This window comes from Delphinus delphis, chromosome 17 (assembly GCF_949987515.2).
Source record: "Delphinus delphis chromosome 17, mDelDel1.2, whole genome shotgun sequence".
In the NCBI taxonomy this organism is placed as follows: domain Eukaryota; kingdom Metazoa; phylum Chordata; class Mammalia; order Artiodactyla; family Delphinidae; genus Delphinus; species Delphinus delphis.
Window position 1 is genome coordinate 35820756 of NC_082699.1, and position 19985 is coordinate 35840740.

Consider the following 19985-nt stretch of genomic DNA (forward strand, 5'->3'; position numbering starts at 1 on the left):
TTCAAAATTAATGCTGATATTGCAAAGTCAAAAATTGTGATCTGAGCATTAGATTAAGAAATAGATTTTGCATCATGCATAGGTCACACTGGGACATTTAGAAGGTGTGCTTTGGTGTAGTTAGGCTAAAAAAGAATCTGATGATAATAATGTAAATCTGAACTTGCCCATGGATCATTTAGGTGGGATGTGAAGGAGGAGAGCTGAACTCAGTACAGAGGTATAGAACAGAGGACAAAATAGAGGCCTTGATCATCAGGTCAAAGAACCTAGAGGAGAGTGATTTAACATATTTTTGGATTTTTTCTGCTCCTAAGTTCTCAAAACTGTTATATCCTTTATGAAAGCTACTCAAGTTGATGAAGGATAAAGAATATGTTACTGATATTCCTTGGAACATAAATTAATATCTAGACTATTTGAGACTCATACAATGTGCCAGTCACCACTCCAAATAGTCTCAGCTGGAACACTCAAATTTCCTAAAACAATTCAGAATTGGCCAATCAAAATGTGCATTAATTAATTCCAGTAATAGCAGCGCTTACGGTCAACTTTGAGAGAAAACATAGCCTTTTGTCTTTATCCTGTTCTTAGGTCACTTCATATTGAGGTATCTTCCATCTGCCACTGCAGTGGTTTCTACAGTGTCTTCTTCCTGGTGGATGCCTGATTCTGTTCTACTAAGAGAATCTAATTCTCTAGTTTGATTAGCTAAAATCTCTATCTCTTTGGTTACTTAGGGCTGGCAGATGTTCTTGCTTCCATGGAACATTTTAAACGATTAATTTGAATCAGATAAGGTTAGTGTTACATGCTCAGTTCTTCCCTCTCAGATTATAGAACAGACTTCCAATAGATCCTTTTTTTTGACTTATAGTTGATTTACATTGTTTCAGGTGTAATTCTTTTTCAGATTCTTTTCCATTAAGGTTATTACAAGGTATTGAATATAGTTCCCTCTGTTATACAGTCACGTCCTTGTTGTTTACCTGTTTTATATATAGTAGTGTTTATCTGTTAATCCCAGATTCCTAATTTATCCCTCCCCCCCATTCTCTTTCCCCTTTGGAAACCATAAGTTTGTTTTCTATGTCAGTGCACTTTAAAAAGTGCTATATAAGTAATAGATACTAATCCTTTTCCTCTCTAGAGGACTGTTGATCAGATAAGCAAATCTAAATAATAAAACAAAATTATATCTTTTTTTCAACTTACTAATCATCAAATAAAGATGATTCCAAAATTTATAAAACATAAAAAATATCTGCTATTAATGAGGGTTAGTCATCAGAAGTAAAGAAATGCTATGTTTTTTATTTTATTTTTAATTTAAAATAATTCCATCTATTCAGCTCATCCTCCCCCAACCAGTTATAAACCCATTTAATAAATTATAAACAGTTCTGCAATATATTGTAAAACAAGCAGAAGCAATAATATTATGAGTCACTTCTATCTTTGGACCCTGACTCACCAGTTAAATCATTTTATTCCTGTGTTCTCAAATTAAAATTGTTTTTCTATTTTGTTATATTTTTTAGCTTTAGTTTTTAGACCCCACATATAAGTGGTATCATAAAGTATTTGTCTTTCTCTGTCTGATTTATTTCACTTAGCATAATACCCTCCAGATCCATCCATGTTGTTGCAAATGGCAAAATTTCATTTTTTTGCGTGTGTGGCTGAGTAATATTCCATTGTATATATATGGTATATATATATATATACACACCACATCTTCTTTATTCATTCATCTATTGATGAACACTTAGGTTGCTTCCATATCTTGACTATTGTAAACAATATTGCTGTGAACATTGGGGTACATGTATCTCTTTGAATTAGCATTTTCATTTTGGAGGATTAATACCCAGAAGTGGACTTGCTGGATCATATGGTAGTTCTATTTTTAGTTTTTTTGAGAAACCACCATAATGTTTTCCATAGTGGCTGCGCCAATCTACATTCCCACTAACAGTGCACTAGGGTTCCCTTTTGAGAGATTTTTATAAAATGAAAAATATTTTTTAAGTTTATTTTAATACTCATTAGAAGGGAAATTCTCTAATTGATAAAACCAAAATCTAGAGAAAAAGTCTCACTATGTGAATTTTTGAAGCCTAAAAGCTTCTGGAGAAGGCAATCAGAGAGCAGGAAGATAGCAGGTCAAGACCAAATAAAATTTTTTATCAAATTTAAATTTTTGACTGATAGTTGGTCCCACACAGATAACAGGGAAAAGGTTAATTATTCTTGTCAATACAAAAATTGAGTTTTTATACTGAGAAATGATGATGTATCTTTTTATTAGAAAGGATGTTTCCCCCCAAAAGGCACAATAAAACAAAAATTACTAGTTCATATTAGCAAATGTGAATTTCTTTGAGGTGGCGCCAGTGTCTCAGCCTGTAGCAGCCTATGATAAATTTGGCAAAGTTATTTTCACTGGCATGGCTTTATATGAGAACTCTTCTAAATAATTCTGTACATTAAAGCCAAGAGCACAAGGCAAGCTTGGCAACATATTCATCTACCCTTTTTGGGAAGTTTTTATTTGCTTTTTTAAAATTGAGGAGTTTCAGAACCAGAAAGCAATTTCATTCCCACTCCCATCCCTGAAGTACAGCAAAGCACTTTTCTAGTTTGCGTAGCTCTGAAGGCTACAAAGCAGGAACCAAGAATATTAACAAACTGGGCTAGAAACATCAGAAGGAAATCAAAGCCAATGAAACATTTTCTTCCATAGAGAATGAGATCACAATTAAAAATGTAAAAATGAGGCGAACAAATCTACTTTGAAGACACAGGCCCTCTGGGATTTCTGAATCAAGAACATGCTTTGGTATTTTATGACAGCCCACATTTTCTCTGCAGTTATTGTGATATTTCTATTGTGAATTGTAAGGACGTTCAATACACCCTGAAAAATGGACAGAATAAATTGAAGGGGAGAGAAAAGGAATGTTAATCTGCAGCTTGAATCAATCAGGGATATAGGGGAGAGAAAATGTGGCAGGTTTAATTTGGATATGAAACAATTATATGGGAATTTGTAACAAAGGTTACTTTAAAATTCTAAATCAGAAGGCAAATATTTTAGCAATTCAATTATCTTGGGCTAAGCTCTCCATCCCCCGCAATTCACTGAAAAATGCATCAGCACAAAATCCAGTTGCTTAAGTAATTCAAATTAAACTTGGTTTTCTAAACAAGGGATGGCTGGATGCCACTTGGGCCTTGGCATACTTGATTGTGAGTTTGGTGCAAGTGAGTTTTGTGCACCCATGCTGTCTCTAGCTGTTTAACATACCGTACTTCCCCTAGATCACATTTTGGTTGGACACTTAAAGTATGCCTTAAAGCAGTAGTTTATTGGGATAAATTTCCAGTGTAAGGAGCAGTTATTGATCAGAAATATGCATATAAAATGATGTAAAGAATAATAGAATGTTGTAATTTTTCTCTTCTTTTTGGGGTTGTGTTTGTATTCATGAAAACACAGATTGTGTTTGAGCTTTAAACTTAATATTAGTCTTGTTTTTCTATTAGTGTGTGCTACTTTGGGAAGTAGAGGGATTAGGGGAGAATGATCTTAACAATAACCATTCTAAATTGTTTAAAGATATGTAGGCAAAGTTTATAGGAGACATCAAATTCTGAATACCAGAGAGAACTTGTGCCAACATCAATTTTGGAATGATCATAAATGGCTTTAATGGTCCCTGAGCAGGAATCTAGATCTGCTTAGGTAGAATTCAAATATAATCAAGTTGGGGACTTCCTGGCTGGGCAGTTGTTGAGACTCCATGCTTCCACTGTAGAGAGCATGGGTTTGATCCCTGCTCAGGGAAATAAGATCCCGAATGCTGCATGGCACGGCCAAAAAAAAAACATTAAAAAAAATAGACAAATATAATCAAGTTGAAAGCAAATTGGGGCAGGGAGAGGGTGTGCCTGGGCAATTGTGGCTCATGTTTAAAGGCTCCAAGGATGTGAAAACTACCTTAAAAAACAAAAGCCAGGGCCCGCAGCAGACTTCAGTCTCATCTGAAAAGTGAGAGAGTTGAACTAAATGTGAGGCTTCAAAACCAGAAATATTCAACAGAATAATCTACACGTGGATGGGAAAAGATTAGTTGTGTATCCTTGATTCAAGAGTTTAAGAACCACTATAATGGATTTACTCAACAGATGTTAATTGACCACCTCATAGGTGATGAGGATACAGTTGAGAAATAACATCCCTGTTCTCATGGAGTTTTATTGAAATGCTGAGGCAGGGGCGATGTGAATTAGGAAGGGAGGAGAAAAATTGGTGAACAAGATAATCTCAGATAGTGTTAAAGAAGGAAACCAGGCAGTGTAATTGAAGCAGATAATGTGATAGAGTGAATATGCTCACCTTATATTAATTGAGTAATTAAATGAGTCACTGCATATAGGTTGGCTAGCCTAGTGCCTAGAAATGTTAGTTCCCCCACTCTTCTAGAAAGTGATGAATTTTAAACAATCTCTCCTATTCTTTCCATCCCAGTCTGCCCTCCCACCATATGTTTGTGGTAAGGATAATATAAAAATTTCTTTCTATTCGAGGTGGAGAGAAGGAACTAAGGTGAATGTACTGTGTGGATACAAGTATACTTTCACCAAATGTGTATATGCTAAGAAAAAAACAGTCATGGTTCATGTTCTCACAGTTTTTAGAATAAAGTTGGAAGGCATTATTGCTTCCCTTGGATTGACTTGATTCTGCTGCTGGTGTTAAAGGCACAAGGCAGCAGGTGGGTAGAGCTTGTTTGTCTGAAAAGCAAATAGGTGCCATTGAATCCCACCACTAACAAACAAAATCAGACTCCATGCTCGATAATAGTCTCTTTCAAAGGGTGGCATCTCCCCTCCATATATCCCATGGGAAAAAGGAAGCCCTGAGGAAGTTTGGAAAAATTGTTATTGGACTGAAAGAAGAGAATAGTGTGTGAGGCATTGGTGAATGTGTTGCTCTAGGGTTCAGAGAACCTGAGTCACAGTCTTGACTCTGTCACTCACAAGCCAAGTCTCCTAGGATAAGGTAAGTTACAAATCTTTGGAGCCTTGGTTTCTACATCTGTAGAATGAGTACATTCAACTGGTTGATTTCTAAGGTCTTTCTAGCTCTGACAACTGTATTCTAAATACTGCCTTTGTTAGGCACTGTAGTTGAAATCCTTACCACAGCTATCCACCATGCCTATTTATCTGTGACAGGTGCTTAATCAGTTGGCTGTCTCTCTTAATGGTACTAATTGTTTAGTCACTGTTACTAAAAGCTTTCTGTTTAGTTTCAGTTTGTGTTTTATCTTGGTTACTTTTATCTTTGTTAACTTGAAGAGGAAGGAATTTACTAGGGTATATAGGGAACTCCAAAGGCAAAAGCTGTGAGTCCCTTTGTCCTCTGTATTGCTAGGGCTGCCATGACAAACTGTATAGACTGGGTGGCTTAAAAAATAGAAATGTATTTTCTCACAGTTCTGAATGCTGGAAGTCAAAAATCAAGATGCCAGTACGGCTGGTTTGCTCTGAGGCTTCTCTCCTTTGCTTGTATATGACCATCCTCCTGCCTCTTCACATGGTAGCACCTCTGTGCATGTGCATTCCTGGTATCTCTCTGTCTGTCTTAAGCTCTTCTTTTTATAAAGACACCAGTCATATTGGATTAGGGTCCACCCGAAAAGCATCATTTTAACTTAATTACCTCTTTAAAGGCCCTGTCTCCAAATATTATGAGTCACATTATGAGGTATTGAGGATTTGGGCTTCAACATATGAATTTTAGGGAAACACAATTGAGTCCATAACACCCTCTTTGAATTGTCTCAGCAGTGAGAAGCATTTTACTTGGTAACTGTGTTTGTAGCCTATGGCTACTGTAATAAATTGCCATAAACATGGTAACAACACACAAAAATTTATTCTCTCATTTACAGAGGCCAGAAGTCCAAAATCAAGGTGTCACCAGGGCCACACATGCTCTGGAGGTTCTAGGGGAGAATCATTCCTTGTCTTCTAGCTTCTGGTAGCTCCAGGCATTACTTGGCTTATGGCTGCATCACACCAAACTGTACCTCTGTCACCACATGGCCTTCCCCTCTGTGTGTGTGTCTGCTCCTCTTCTGTCTCCTATAAGGGTACAGGTTACTGGATTTTAGACAAATGTCTATGCATAGATTATGCCAAATGTGTTTTCAGACCAAAGTCTGAACACATGGTAACAAGCATGCATGAATGTTACCATTTTTCTGGAGATACTCCTGGATTTGTGGTCGATGACTGACACAAAGTCATATATTGGGAGTTAAGATTCATAGATTTCAGATCAGTACTTAATACCTACCATAAAGTAATGTACTGTCAGATTTATTAAAGTTTGTTTGTTATACTATCACTTTGTTGTTTCTCTAGTGAAACACAAACCTATTTTTCTCTGGGCACAGGTGTTTCTATACAGGGCCGTCTTTAGAACTTCAGTAACAGTTGTACAATGAGAAACTATTGAATGGGTATGACCATGGAAACTATTAAAAGGGTATGACCTCCTTTTTTCTTAATTAAATCCTGAATATGAGGATTTTTAGCTTTGGATTTTGCTTCATTCTTATAAAAACAGAATGATTTAACATCTGATTATTTAGATCAAATAGCATATATCAAAGATGGATTACTTGAGATTTACTGTAATAATAGGTTTAAAATTTAGATCAATGTCTTGTACAAGTAGAACCCTAATAAACATGTTGAGTGAGATTGCTTCTCCAAATAATAGCAGTAGCCATGTCATGATGGGATCTTCAGGTTTCCAGGGGCTACCTCAGAAAGATGGTGCAGTATTAGGATGTGAGCTCACCTCTCCTTACAGAAACATCAAAATCACAACTAACTGCTGAACAACCATCAAAAAAAAAAAAAATGCTGGAACCTCACACAAAGAATATCCTACATCCAAAGAAAAAGGAGAAATCACAATGAAACAGTTGGAGGGGCATAACTGTGATAAAATCAAATCCCATACCTATTGGGTGGGTGACCCACAAGCTGGAAAATAATTATACCACAAAAGTTCTCCCACAGGAGTGAAAGTTCTGAGCCCCATATTAGGCTCCCCAACCTGGGGGTCTAGCAATGGGAGGAGGAGCCCCCAGAGAATGTGGCTTTGAAGTCCAGTGGGATTTGATTGGAGGAATTCTGTAGGACTGGGGGAAACAGAAACTCCACTCTTGGAAGGTACATACAAGGTCTCATGTGCACCAGGACATGGTGAAAAAAGCAGTGACCTCATAAGAGCCAGGTTCAGACCTAGCTGGTAGAATTGGAGGGTCTCCTGTGGAGGCAGGGAGTGGTTGTGACTCACTGAAGGGACAAATACATTGGCAGTGGTAGTTTTGGGGGGTACTCACTGGCATGAGCACTCTTGGTGACTGCCATTTTTCCACCAAGAGCGGGCCCCACCCAACAGCCTGTAGGCTCCAGTGCTGGGACACCTCAGGCTAACCAACCAACAGGGCAGCAACACAGCCCCACTCATCAGCAGACAGGGTGCTTAAAGTCTTCCTGAGCCCACAGCTTCCTGCTAAACACATCCCTTGACACAGCCCTGCTCACCAGAGGGACAAGACCCAGTTCTACAAACCAGTGGGCAGAAACATGTCCCTTCCATCAGGAAGTCTGCACAAGTCTGTTAGACAGCCTCACCCACCAAGGGGAAGACAGCAGAAGCAAGAAGAGCTATAGTCCTGCAGCCTGTGAAATGGAAACCACAATCACAGAAAGTTAGACAAAATAAGCTAGCAGAGGAATATGTTCCAGCTGAAGGAACAAGATAAAACCCCAGAAGAACAACTAAGTGAAGTGGAGATAGGCAATCTACCCAAAAAAGAATTCAGAGGAATGATAGTAAAGATATCCAAGATCTCGGAAGAAGAATGGAGGCACAGATTGAAAAGATATAGGAAATGTTTAACCAAGAGCTAGAAGAAATAAAGAGCCAACAAACAGAGATGAACAATACAATAACTGAAATGAAAAATACACTAGAAGGAATCAATAGCAGAATAACTAAGGCAGAAGAATGGGTAAGTGATCTGGAATGGGTAAGTGATCTGGAATGGTGGAAATCACTGTCGTGGAACAGAATAAAGAACAAAGAATGAAAAGAAACAAGGACAGTCTAAGAGGCCTCTGGGAAAACAGTAAAGTCACTGACATTTGCATGGCAGGGGTCCCAGAAGGAGAAGAGAGAGAGAAAAGACCTGAGAAGATAATTGAAGAGGTAATAGATGAAAACTTCCCAAACATGGGAAAGGAAACAGTCACCCAAGTCCAAGAAGCACAGAAAGTCCCAGACAGGAAAAACCCATGGAGGAACATGTCAAGACACAGAGTAATCAAACTGACAAAACATAGAAACAAAGGAAAAATGTTAGAAGCATCAAGGGGAAAAGCAACATAACAAACAAGGGAGTTCCAATAAGGTCATCAGCTAATTTCTCAGCAGAAACTCTGCAATCCAGAAGGAAGTGGCATGATATATTTAAAATGATGAAAGGGACGAACCTACAACCAAGAATACTTTACCCAGCAAGGCTCTCATTCAGATTCGATGGAGAATCGAAAGTATTACAGAAAAGAAAAAGCTAAGAGAATTCATCACCACCAGACCAGCTTTGCAACAAATGCTAAAGGAACTTCTCTATGTGGAAAAGAAAAGGCCACAACTATTAAAAGAAAAATATGAATGGAAAAACACACCAGTAAAGGCAAACATACAGTAAAGGTAGGAAATCATCCACACACAAATATATCAAAACCAGCAATTGTGCAACAAGGAGAGCACAAATGCAGGATACTGGAAGTACATTTGAAAATAAAAGACAAGCAACTTAAAACAATCTTCTTTATTTATAGACTACTGTATCAAAACCTCATGATAACTGCAAACCAAAAATCTACAAGAGATACACACACAAAAAAGAAAAAGGAATCCAAACACAGCACTAAAATTGTTAACAAATCACAAGAGAACAAAAGAGGAAGGGAAGAAAAAGACCTACAAGAACAAATCCAAAACGATTAAGAAAATAGCAACAAGAATATACAAAATCGGGGCTTCCTTGGTGGCACAGTGGTTGAGAGTCTGCCTGCCAATGCAGGGGACACAGGTTGGTGCCCCGGTCCGGGAAGATCCCACATGCTGCAGAGCGGCTGGACCCGTGAGCCATGGCCACTGAGCCTGCGCGTCCGGAGCCTGTGCTCCACAACGGAAGAGGCCACAACAGTGAGAGGCCCGTGTACCGCAAAAAAAAAAAAAAAAAAAAAAAATACAAAATCGGTAATTCCCTTAAATGTAAATGGATTAAATGCTCCAACCAAGACATAGACTGGCTGAATGGATACAAAAACAAGAGCCATATATATGCTGTGTACAAGAGACCCACTTCAGATCTGGGGATACATAGAGACTGAAAGTGAGGGGATGGAAAAGGTTATTCCATGATAACGGAAATCAAAAGAAAGCTGGAGTGGCAATATTCTTATCAGACAAAATAGACTTTAAAATAAAGGCTGTTACAAGAGACAGAGAAGGGCACTACATAGTGACCAAGGGATCAATCCAAGAAGAAGATATAACAATTGTAAATATGTGTGCACCCAACATAGGAGAACCTTAATATATAAGGCAAATAAAACAGGCATAAAAGGAGAAATCAACAGAAACACAATAATAGTGGGGGACTTTAACACCCCACTCTCATCAATGGACAGATCATCCAGACAGAAAATCAATAAAGAAACACAAGCCTTAAATGCCACATTAGACCAGATGGACTTTATTGATATGTATAAAACATTCTACCCAAAAGCAGCAGAATACACATTCTTCTCAAGTGCACATGGAACATTCTTCAGGATTGATCACATGCTGAGCCAGAAAGTGAGCCATGGTAAATTTAAGAAAATTGAAATCATATCAAGCATCTTTTCTAACCACAATGCTATGAGTTAGAAACAAGGCAACAACTGTAAAACAACACAAACATGTGGAGGATAAACAATATGCTACTGAACAACCAATGGATCACTGAAGAAATCAAAAAAGAAAAAAAAAAAAACCTAGAGACAAATAACAATGAAAACACAATGATCCCAAACCTAAGGGATGCAGCAAAAGCAATTCTTTTTAAAATTAATTTATTAATTTTAATTTTTTATTGGAGTAAAATTGCTTAACAGTGCTGTGTTAGTTTCTGCTATACAATGAAGTGAAACAGCTATATGTATACATATATCCCCTCTCTCTTGGACTTCCCTCCCACCTCCCCATCCCACCCACCTAGGTCATCACAGAGCACTGAAATGAGCTCCCTGTGCTATATAGCAGGTTCCCACTAGCTATCTATTGTACACACAGTAGTGTATTTATGTTAAACCTAATATCCCAGTTCATCCCACCCTCCCCTTAACCCCCATGTCCACATGTACATTCTCTATGTCTACATCTCTATTCCTGCCCTACAAATAAGTTTATCTGTACCATTTTTCTAGATTCCACATATATGCATTAATATATAATATTTGTTTTTCTCTTTCTGGCTTACTTCACTCTGTATGACAGACTCTAGGTACATCCATATCTCTACAAATGATCCACTTTCATTCCTTTTTATGGCTGAGTAATATTCCATTGCATATATGTGCCACATCATCTTCATCCATTCATCTATTGTTGGACATTTAGGTTGTTTCCATGTCCTGGCAATTGTAAATAGTGCTGCAATGAACATTGTGATACATGTATCTTTTTGGATTATGGTTTTCTCAGGGCATATGCCCAGTAGTGGGATTGCTGTGTCATATGGTAGTTCTATTTTTAGATTTTTAAGGAACATCCACAATGTTCTTCATAGTGGCTGCATCAATTTACATTCCCACCAACAGTGCAAAATGGTTCCCTTTTCTCCATACCCTCTCCAGTTTTTATTGTTTGTAGATTTTTTGATGATGGACGTTCTGAGCAGTGTTAGGTGATATTTCATTGTATCATTCATCACTAATTATTAGAGATTTGCATGTCTAGTAATTGTGATGTTGAGCATCTTTTCATTTGCCTCTTGGCCATATGTATGTCTTCTTTGGTGAAATGTCTATTTAGGTCTTCTGCCCATTTTTTGATTGGGTTGTTTGTTTTTTTGGTATTGAGCTCCATGAGCTGTTTCTATATTTTTGAGATTAATCCTTTGTTTGTTGCTTCATTTGCAAATATTTTCTCCCATTCTGAGGGTTGTCTTTTCAGCTTGTTTATGGTTTCCTTTGCTGTGCAAAAGCTTTTTTTTTTTTTTTTTTCCGGTACATGGGCCTCTCACTGTTGTGGCCTCTCCCACTGCAGAGCACAGGCTCCGGACGCGCAGGCTTAGCGGCCATGGCTCACGGGTCCAGCTGCTCCGTGGCATGTGAGATATTCCCGGACCGGGGCACGAACCCGTGTCCCCTGCATCGGCAGGCAGACTCTTAACCACTGTACCACCAGGGAACACCTGTGCAAAAGCTTTTAACGTTCATTAGGTCCCATTTGTTTATTTTCATTTTCATTACTATAGGACGTGGGTCAAAAAAGATCTTGCTGTGGTTTATGTCAAAGTGTTTTTCCTATGTTTTCCTCTAAGATTTTTAAGTATCCAGTCTTACATTTAGGTCTTTAATCCATTTGGAGTTTATTTTTGTGTATGGTGTTAGGGAGTATTCTACATGTAGTATTTTACATGTAGCTGTCCAGTTTTCCCAGGACCACTTTTATTGAAGAGACTGTCTTTTCTCCATTGTATATTCTTGCCTCCTTTGTCATAAATCAGGTGACCATTAGTGTGTGGGTTTATCTCTGGGCTTTCTATCCTGTTCCATTGATCTATATTTCTGTTTTTGTGCCAGTACTATACTGTCTTGATTACTATAGATTTGTAGTATAGTTTGAAGTTTGGGGAGCCTGATTCCTCTAGCTCTGTTTTTTTTTTTTTTTTTCTCAAGATTGCTTTGGCTATTTGGGGTCTTTTGTGTTTCCATATAAATTGTGAAATTTTTTGCTCTAATTCTGTGAAGAATGACATTGGTTGTTTGATAGGGATTGCACTGAATCTGTAGATTGCTTTGGGTAGTATAGTCGTTTTCACAATATTGATTCTTCCAAACTAAGAACATGGTATATTTCTCCACCTGTTTGTGTCATTTTGGTTTCTTTCATCAGTGTTTTATAGTTTTCTGCATACAGGTCTTTTGTCTCCTTATGTAGGTTTATTCCTAAGTATTTTATTCTTTTTGTTGTGAAGGTAAATATGATTGTTCCTTAATTTATCTTTCTGATTTTTCATTATTAGTATAGGAATGTGAGAGATTTCTGTGCATTAATTTTGTATCCTGCAACCTTACCAAATTCGTTGATTAGCTCTATTAGTTTTCTTGTGGCATCTTTAAGATTATCTATGTATAGTATCCTGTCATCTGCAAACAGTGACAGTTTTACTTCTTCTTTTCCAAATTGTATTCCTTTATTTCTTTTTCTTCTCCAATTGCCATGGCTAGGACTTCCAAAACTATATTGAGTAATAGTGATGAGAGTGGATACCCTTGACTTGTTCCTGATCTTAGAGGAAATACTTTCAGTTTTTCACCATTGAGAATGATATTTGCTGTGGGTTTGTCATGTAGGGCCTTTATTATGTTGAGATAGGTTCCCTCTATGTCCATTTTCTGGAGAGTTTTCATCATAAATGGGTGTTTAATTTTGTCAAAAGCTTTTTCTGCATCTATTGAGATGATCATATGGTTTTTATTCTTCATTTTGTTAATATGATGTATCACATTGATTAATTTGTGTATATTGAAGAATCCTTGCATTCCTGGGATAAACCCCACTCCATCATGGTCTATGATCCTTTTACTGTGTTGTTGGATTTTGTTTGTTCATACTTTGTTCAGGATTTTTGCATCTATATTCATCAGTGTTACTAGTCTCTAATTTTCTTTTTTTGTGATATCTTTGTCTGGTTTTGGTATCAGTGTGGTGGTAGCTTTATAGAAAGAACTTTTAAGTGTTCCTCCCTCTGCAATTTTTTTGGAAGAGTTTGAGGAGGATAGGTGTTACCTCTTCTCTAAATGTTTGATAGAATTCACCTGTGAAGTCACGTGGTCCTGGACTTTTGTTTGTTGGAAGACTTTTAATTTCAATAATTTCAACTATTTAATTTCAATAGTTTCAATTTCAATACTTGTGATAGGTCTGTTTATATTTTCTAATTATTCCTGTTTCAGTCTTGGAAAATTGTACCTTTCCAAGAATTTGTCCATTTCTTCCAGGTTGTCCATTTTATTTGTATATAGTTGTTTGTAGTAGTTTCTTATGATCCTTTCTATTTCTGTGGTGTCTGTTGTAATTTCTCCTTTTCCATTTCTAATTTTATTGATTTGAGTCCTGTCTGTTTGTTTTTCTTGATGAATGTGGCTAAAGGTTTATCAGTTTTGTTTATCTTCTCATAAAACCCACTTTTAATTTTATTTATCTATGATATTGTTTTCTTCATTTCTATTTCATTTATTTCTGTTCTGATCTTTATGATTTCTTTCCTTCTACTGATTTTGGGTTTTCTTCTTTGTACTCTAGTTGCTTTAGGTGTAAGGTTAGACTGTTTGAGATTTTTCTTGTTTCTTGAGGTGAGATTGAATTGATATAAACTTCTTAGAACTGCTTTTGTTGCATTGCATAGGTTTTGGGTTGTCTTGTTTTTGTTGTCATTTGTTTCCATGTATTTTTTTTTAAATTCTTCTTTGATTTCTTCAGTGATATCTTGGTTATTTAGTAGTGCACTCTTCAGCCTCCATGTATTTGTGTTTTCTACATTTGTTTTTTTCTAGTAATTGATTGCCAGTCTCACAGCATGTGGTCAGAAAAGATGCTTGATACAATTTCAATTTTCTTAAATTTTCTGAGGCTTGATTTGTGACCCAAGGTGTGATCTACCCTGGAGAATGTTCCATGTGGTCTTGAGAAGAAAGTGTATTCTGCCACCTTCGGGTGGAATGTTCTACAGATATTAGTTAAATCTATCTGTTCTATTGTGTCATTTAAAGCTTGTGTTTCCTCATTTGTTTCTGTGTGGATGATCTGTCCATTGGTGTAAGTGGGGAGTTAAAGTCCCCTACTATTATTGTGTTATTGTCAATTTCCCTTCTTATGGTTGTTAGAATTTGCCTTATGTACTGAGGTGCTCCTATGTTCGGTGCATAAATATTTATATTTGTTATAACTTCTTCTTGGATTGACCCCTTGCTCATTATGTAGTGTCCTTCCTTGTCTCTTGTAACAATATGTTAGTGTCTATTTTGTCTGATATGAATATTGCTACTCCAGCTTTCTTTTGATTTCCATTTGCATGGAATATCTTTTTCCATCCCCTCACTTTGAGTCTGTATGTGTTCCTATGTCTGAAATTGGTCTCTTATAAGCAGCATCAATATGGATCTTGTTTTTGTATCTATTCAGCCAGTCTGTGTCTTTTTGTTGGAGCATTTAATCCATTTACATTCAAGGTTATTATCAATATACATGTTCCTATTACCATTTTCTTAATTGTTTTGGGTCTCTTTTTTGGTGTTTTTTTCTTCTCTAGTGTTTCCTGCCTAGTGAAGTTCCTTTAGCATTTGTTGTAAAGCTGGTTTGGTGATGCTGAATTCTCTTACTTTTTGCTTGTCTGTAAAGCTTTTGATTTCTCCATCAAATCACAATGAGATCCTTGCTGGACAGAGTAATCTTGGCTGTAGTTTTTTCTCTTTCATCACTTTAAGTATACCCTGCCACTCCCTTCTGGCCTGCAGAGTTTCTGCTGAAAAATCAGCTTATAACCTTATGGGGATTCCTTTATACATTATTTTTTGCTTTTCCCTTGCTGCTTTTAATATTTTTCTTTGAATTTAATTTTTGTTAGTTTGATTAATGTGTGTTTTGGTGTGTTTCTCCTAGGGTTTTTCCTGAAGGGGACTCACTGCAGTACCTGGTCTTATTTCCTTTCCCATGTTAGGGAAGTTTTCCACTATAATCCCTTCAAAAATTTTCTCATACCATTTCTTTTTCTCTTCTTCTTCTGGGACCCCTATAATTCGAATTTTGGTTAGCTTACTGTTGCCCCAGAAGTCTCTGAGATTGTCTTCAATTCTTTTTATTCTTTTTTCTTTATTCTGTTCCTCAGCAGTTATTTACACCATTCTGTCTTCCAGCTCACTTCTTTGATCTTCTCCCTCAGTTATTCTGTTATTGATTCCTTCTAGTGTAGTTTTCATTTCATTTATTGTGTTGTTTGCCTCTGTTTGTTTGTTCTTTTGTTCTTCTAAATCTTTGTTAAACATTTCTTTTATTTTCTTAATCCATACCTCCATTCTATTTCTGAGGTTCTGGATCATGTTTACTATCATTACTCTGAATTCTTTTTCAGGAAGGTTGCCCATTTCCTCTTCATTTATTTGGTCTTGTACGTTTTTACCTTGCTCCTTCATCTGTGACATATTTTTTGTCATCTCATTTTTTTATTGATTGGTTGGATTGTGTTCCTGTCTTACTGGTTGTTTGGCCTGAGGCATCCAGCACTGGAGTTTGTAGACTGTTGGGTAGAGCTGGATCTCAGTGCTAAGATGAGGATCTCCAGGAGACCTCACTGTGATGAATATTCCCTGTGGTCTGAGGTTCTCTGTTAGTCCAATGGTTCAGACTCAGAGCTCTCACTGCAGGAGCTCTGGCCCAACCCTCAGCTCACATCCCAAGATCCCTCAAGCCATGCAGGGTTGAGAAAAAATGAAAAAAAGGAGCAGAAAATAGCAAAGAGTAAAAAATAAAATAAGATTAGAAAAATAACAGATATGTTAGAAAGATAAAAAATAAAAATACAGATGAAACAACAATTGGAAGGTAAAACAGAACACAATAGTGAAAAAGAGGAGAAAAAACAAAAAAAAGCCAGAAAAGGTTTTCACTGTGTGGGGCCGGGGCTTAGGAAGGGGCCCACTTCTTCCCCCTCACTCCCCTCACATCCTATTTGGTCACTCGGGGGTTCCTCCCATCTCTTTGGGCACCGAGGTCCCCCAAAATTGTCTGGTGGGTGCCCTGGTTGTGGGGAGACATGAACTCTGTGTTCTGCCCCACCATCATCTTCACAAAAGCAGCTCTAAGAGGGAAGTTTACAGCAATACAATCTTACCTCAAGAAACAAGAAAAATCTGAAATAAACAACCTAACCTTACACCTAAAGCAACCAGAGAAAGAGGAACAAACAAAACCCAGAGTTAGTAGAAGGAAAGAAATCATAAAGATCAGAGCAGAAATTAATGAAATAGAGATGAACAAAACAATAGAAAAGATCAATGAAACTATAAGCAGGTTATTTGAAAAGATAAAAATGATAAACCTTAACCACACTCCTCAAGTAAAAAGGGAGAGGGCTCAAATCAATAAAGTTATAAATGAAAAAGAAGTTGTAATGGACACCACAGAAATACAAAGGATCATTACAGACTACTACAAGCAACTATATTCCAATAAAGTGGAAAACATAGAAGAAATAGACAAATTCTTAAAAAGATACAAACTTCCAAGACTGAACCAGGAAGAAATAGAAAATATGAACAGACCAATCACAAGTACTCATATTGAAACTGTGATTAAAAAACTCCAAAAAAACAAAAGTCCAGGACCAGATGGCTTCACAGGAAAATTCTATCAAACATTTAGAGAAGAGTTAACACCTATCATTCTGAAACTATTCCAAAAAATTGTAGTGCTTGGAACACTTCCAAACTCATTCTATGATACCAACATAACCCTGACACCAAAATCAGGCAAAGATACCATAAGAAAAGAAATTTTCACGTCAATAGCACTGATGAACATAGATAGAAAAATCCTCAACAAAAAACTAGCAATCTGAATCCAACAATACATTAAAAGGATCATACACCAAGATCGAGTGTGATTTATCCCAGGGATACAAGTATTCTTCAATATACACAAATCAATCAATGTGATACACCACATCAACACAGTGAAGAATAAAAACTATATGATCATCTCAGTAGATGCAGAAAAAACTTTTGACAAAATTCAACAGCGATTTATGATAAAAGCTTTCCAGAAAGTGCGCATAGAGGAAACATACCTCAAAATAATAAAGACCATATATGACCAACCCACAGCTAACATCATACTCAATGGTGAAAAGCTAAAAGCATTTCCTCTAAGATCAGGAACAAGACAAGGATGTTCACTCTTGCCACTTTTATTCAACATAGTTTTGGAAGTCCTAGCCATGGCAATCAGCAAAGAAAAAGAAATAAAAGGAATCTAATTTGGAAAAGAAGAAGTAAAACTGTCACTGTTTGCAGATGACATGATACTATACATAGAAAATCCTAAAAATGCTACCAGAAATCTCCTAGAGCTCATCAATGAGTAAAGTAAATTTGCAGGATACAAAATTAATACACATAAATTTGTTGCATTTCTATACACTGGCAATGAAAGATCAGAAAGAGAAATTAAAGAAATGATCCGATTTACCATCATATTAAAAAGAATAAGATACCTAGAAATAAATCTACCTAAGGAGGCAAAAGACCTGTACTCCAAAACTTTGAGATGCTGGTGAAGGAAATCGAAGATGACACAAACAGATGGAGAGATATACTATGTTCTTTGATTAGAAGAATCAATATTGTCAAAATGACTATAATACTCAAGGCTATCTACAGATTCAATGCAATTCCTATAAAATTACCAAGGGCATTTTTCACAGTACTAGAACAAAAAACTTTACTATTTGTATGGAAACATAAAGACCATGAATAGCCAAAGCAATCTTGAGAAAGAAAACTGGAGCTGTTGGAGTCAAACTCCCTGACTTCAGACTCTACTACAAAGTTACATCATCAAAATAGTATGGTAGTGGCACAAAAACAGAAATATAGATCAATGGAACAGGATAGAAATCCCAGAGATATACCCATGCACCTATGGTCAATTAATCTACAACAAATGAGGCAAGATCCTACAATGGAGGAAAGACAGTCTCTTCAATAAGTGGTGTTTGGAAAACTGGACAGCTGCATGTAAAAAAAATGCAATTAGAATATTCTTTAACAGCATACATAAAAATATCCCAAATGGATTAAAGACCTAAATGTAAGACCGTATATTACAAAACTCTTAGAGGAAAACATAGGCATAACACTCTTTTATATAAATTGCTGCAATATATTTTGGATCCGTCTCCTAGAGTAATGGAAATGAAAACAAAAATAAACAAATGGGATCTAATTAAACTCAAAAACTTTTGCACAGCAAAGGAAACCATAAAAAAATGAAAAAACCTACAGAATGGGAGAAAATATTTGCAAAGAATGAGACTGACAAGGGATTAATCTCCAAAATATACAAAGAGCTCATGCAGCTCAATATCAAAAAAGCAAAGAGCCCAATCAAAAAATGAGCAGATCTGAGCAGATGTTTCTCCAAAGAACATATACAGATGGCTAAAAAGCACATGAAAAGTTGCTCAACATCACTAATTATTAGAGAAATGCAAATCAAAACTACAATGTGGTATTACCTCTCACCAGTCAGAATGGTCACCATAAAAAAATCTACAAACAAAACATGCTGGAGAGGGTGTGGGAAAAAGAGTACCCTCCTACACTGTTGGTGGGAATGTAAATTGATACAGCCACTATGGAGAACAGTATGGAGGTTCCTTAAAAAACTACAAGTAGAACTACCATATGACCCAGCAATCCCACTACCGGGCATATACCCTGAGAAAACCAAAATTCAAAAAGAGTCATGTACCAAAATGTTCATTTCAGCTCTATTTACAATAGCTAGGAGATGGAAGCAACCTAAGTGTCCATCATCAGATGAATGGATAAAGAAGATGTTGCACATATATACAATGGAATATTACTCAGCCATAAAAAGAAACAAAATTGAGCTATTTATAGTGAGGTGGATGGACCTAGAGTCTACTATACAGAGTGAAGTAAGTCAGAAAGAGAAAAACAAATACCGTATGCTAACACATATATATGGAATCTAAGGGAAAAAAAAAAAAGGTCATGAGGAACCTAGGGGTAAGACAGGAATAAAGACACAGACCTACTACAGAATGGACTTGAGGATATGAGAAGGGGGAGGGGTAAGCTGTGACAACGTGAGAGAGTGGCATGGACATATATACACTACCAAACATAAAATAGATAGCTAGTGGGAAGCAGCCGCATGGCAGAGGGAGATCAACTTGGTGCTTTGTGGCCACCTAGAGGGGTGGGATAGGGAGGGTGGGAGGGAGGGAGACGGAAGAGGGAAGAGATATGGGAACATATGTATATGTATAACTGATTCACTTTGTTATAATGCAGAAACTAACATACCATCGTAAAGCAATTATACTCCAATAAAGATGTTAAAAAAACACACAAAATACTAAAAATAGAGTTACCATATAAGTCAGCAATCCCACTCCTGGGCATATATGCAGAGAAAACCATAGTTCACAAAGATACATGTGCCCCAATATTCATTGCAGTGTTTACAATAGCCAAGACATGCAAGCCACCTAAAAGTCCATATATAGAGGAAAAGATAAAGAAGATGTGGTACACATGTACAATGGAATATCACTCAGCCATTAAAAAAAATGAAATAGTGCCATTTGCCTCAACATGGATATACCTGGAGATTATCATACTAAGTGTAGTAAGTCTCACAGAGAAAGACAAGTATCATATGATACAACTTATATGTGGAATCTTAAAAAAATGATACAAATGAACTTATTTACAAAACAGAAACATACAGATTAGAGAATGAATTTATGGTTATCAGTGGGGAAGGTAGAGGGGGAGGCATAGATTGGGAGTTTGGGATT

General features: G+C 36.8%; 1 protein-coding gene across 1 annotated transcript in view; it reads left to right on the forward strand.

Moving 5' to 3' along the window:
• SLC26A7 (solute carrier family 26 member 7) overlaps positions 1-19985 on the forward strand; it is a 179801-nt gene that overhangs the window by 86529 nt on the left and 73287 nt on the right. The window lies entirely within an intron of this gene.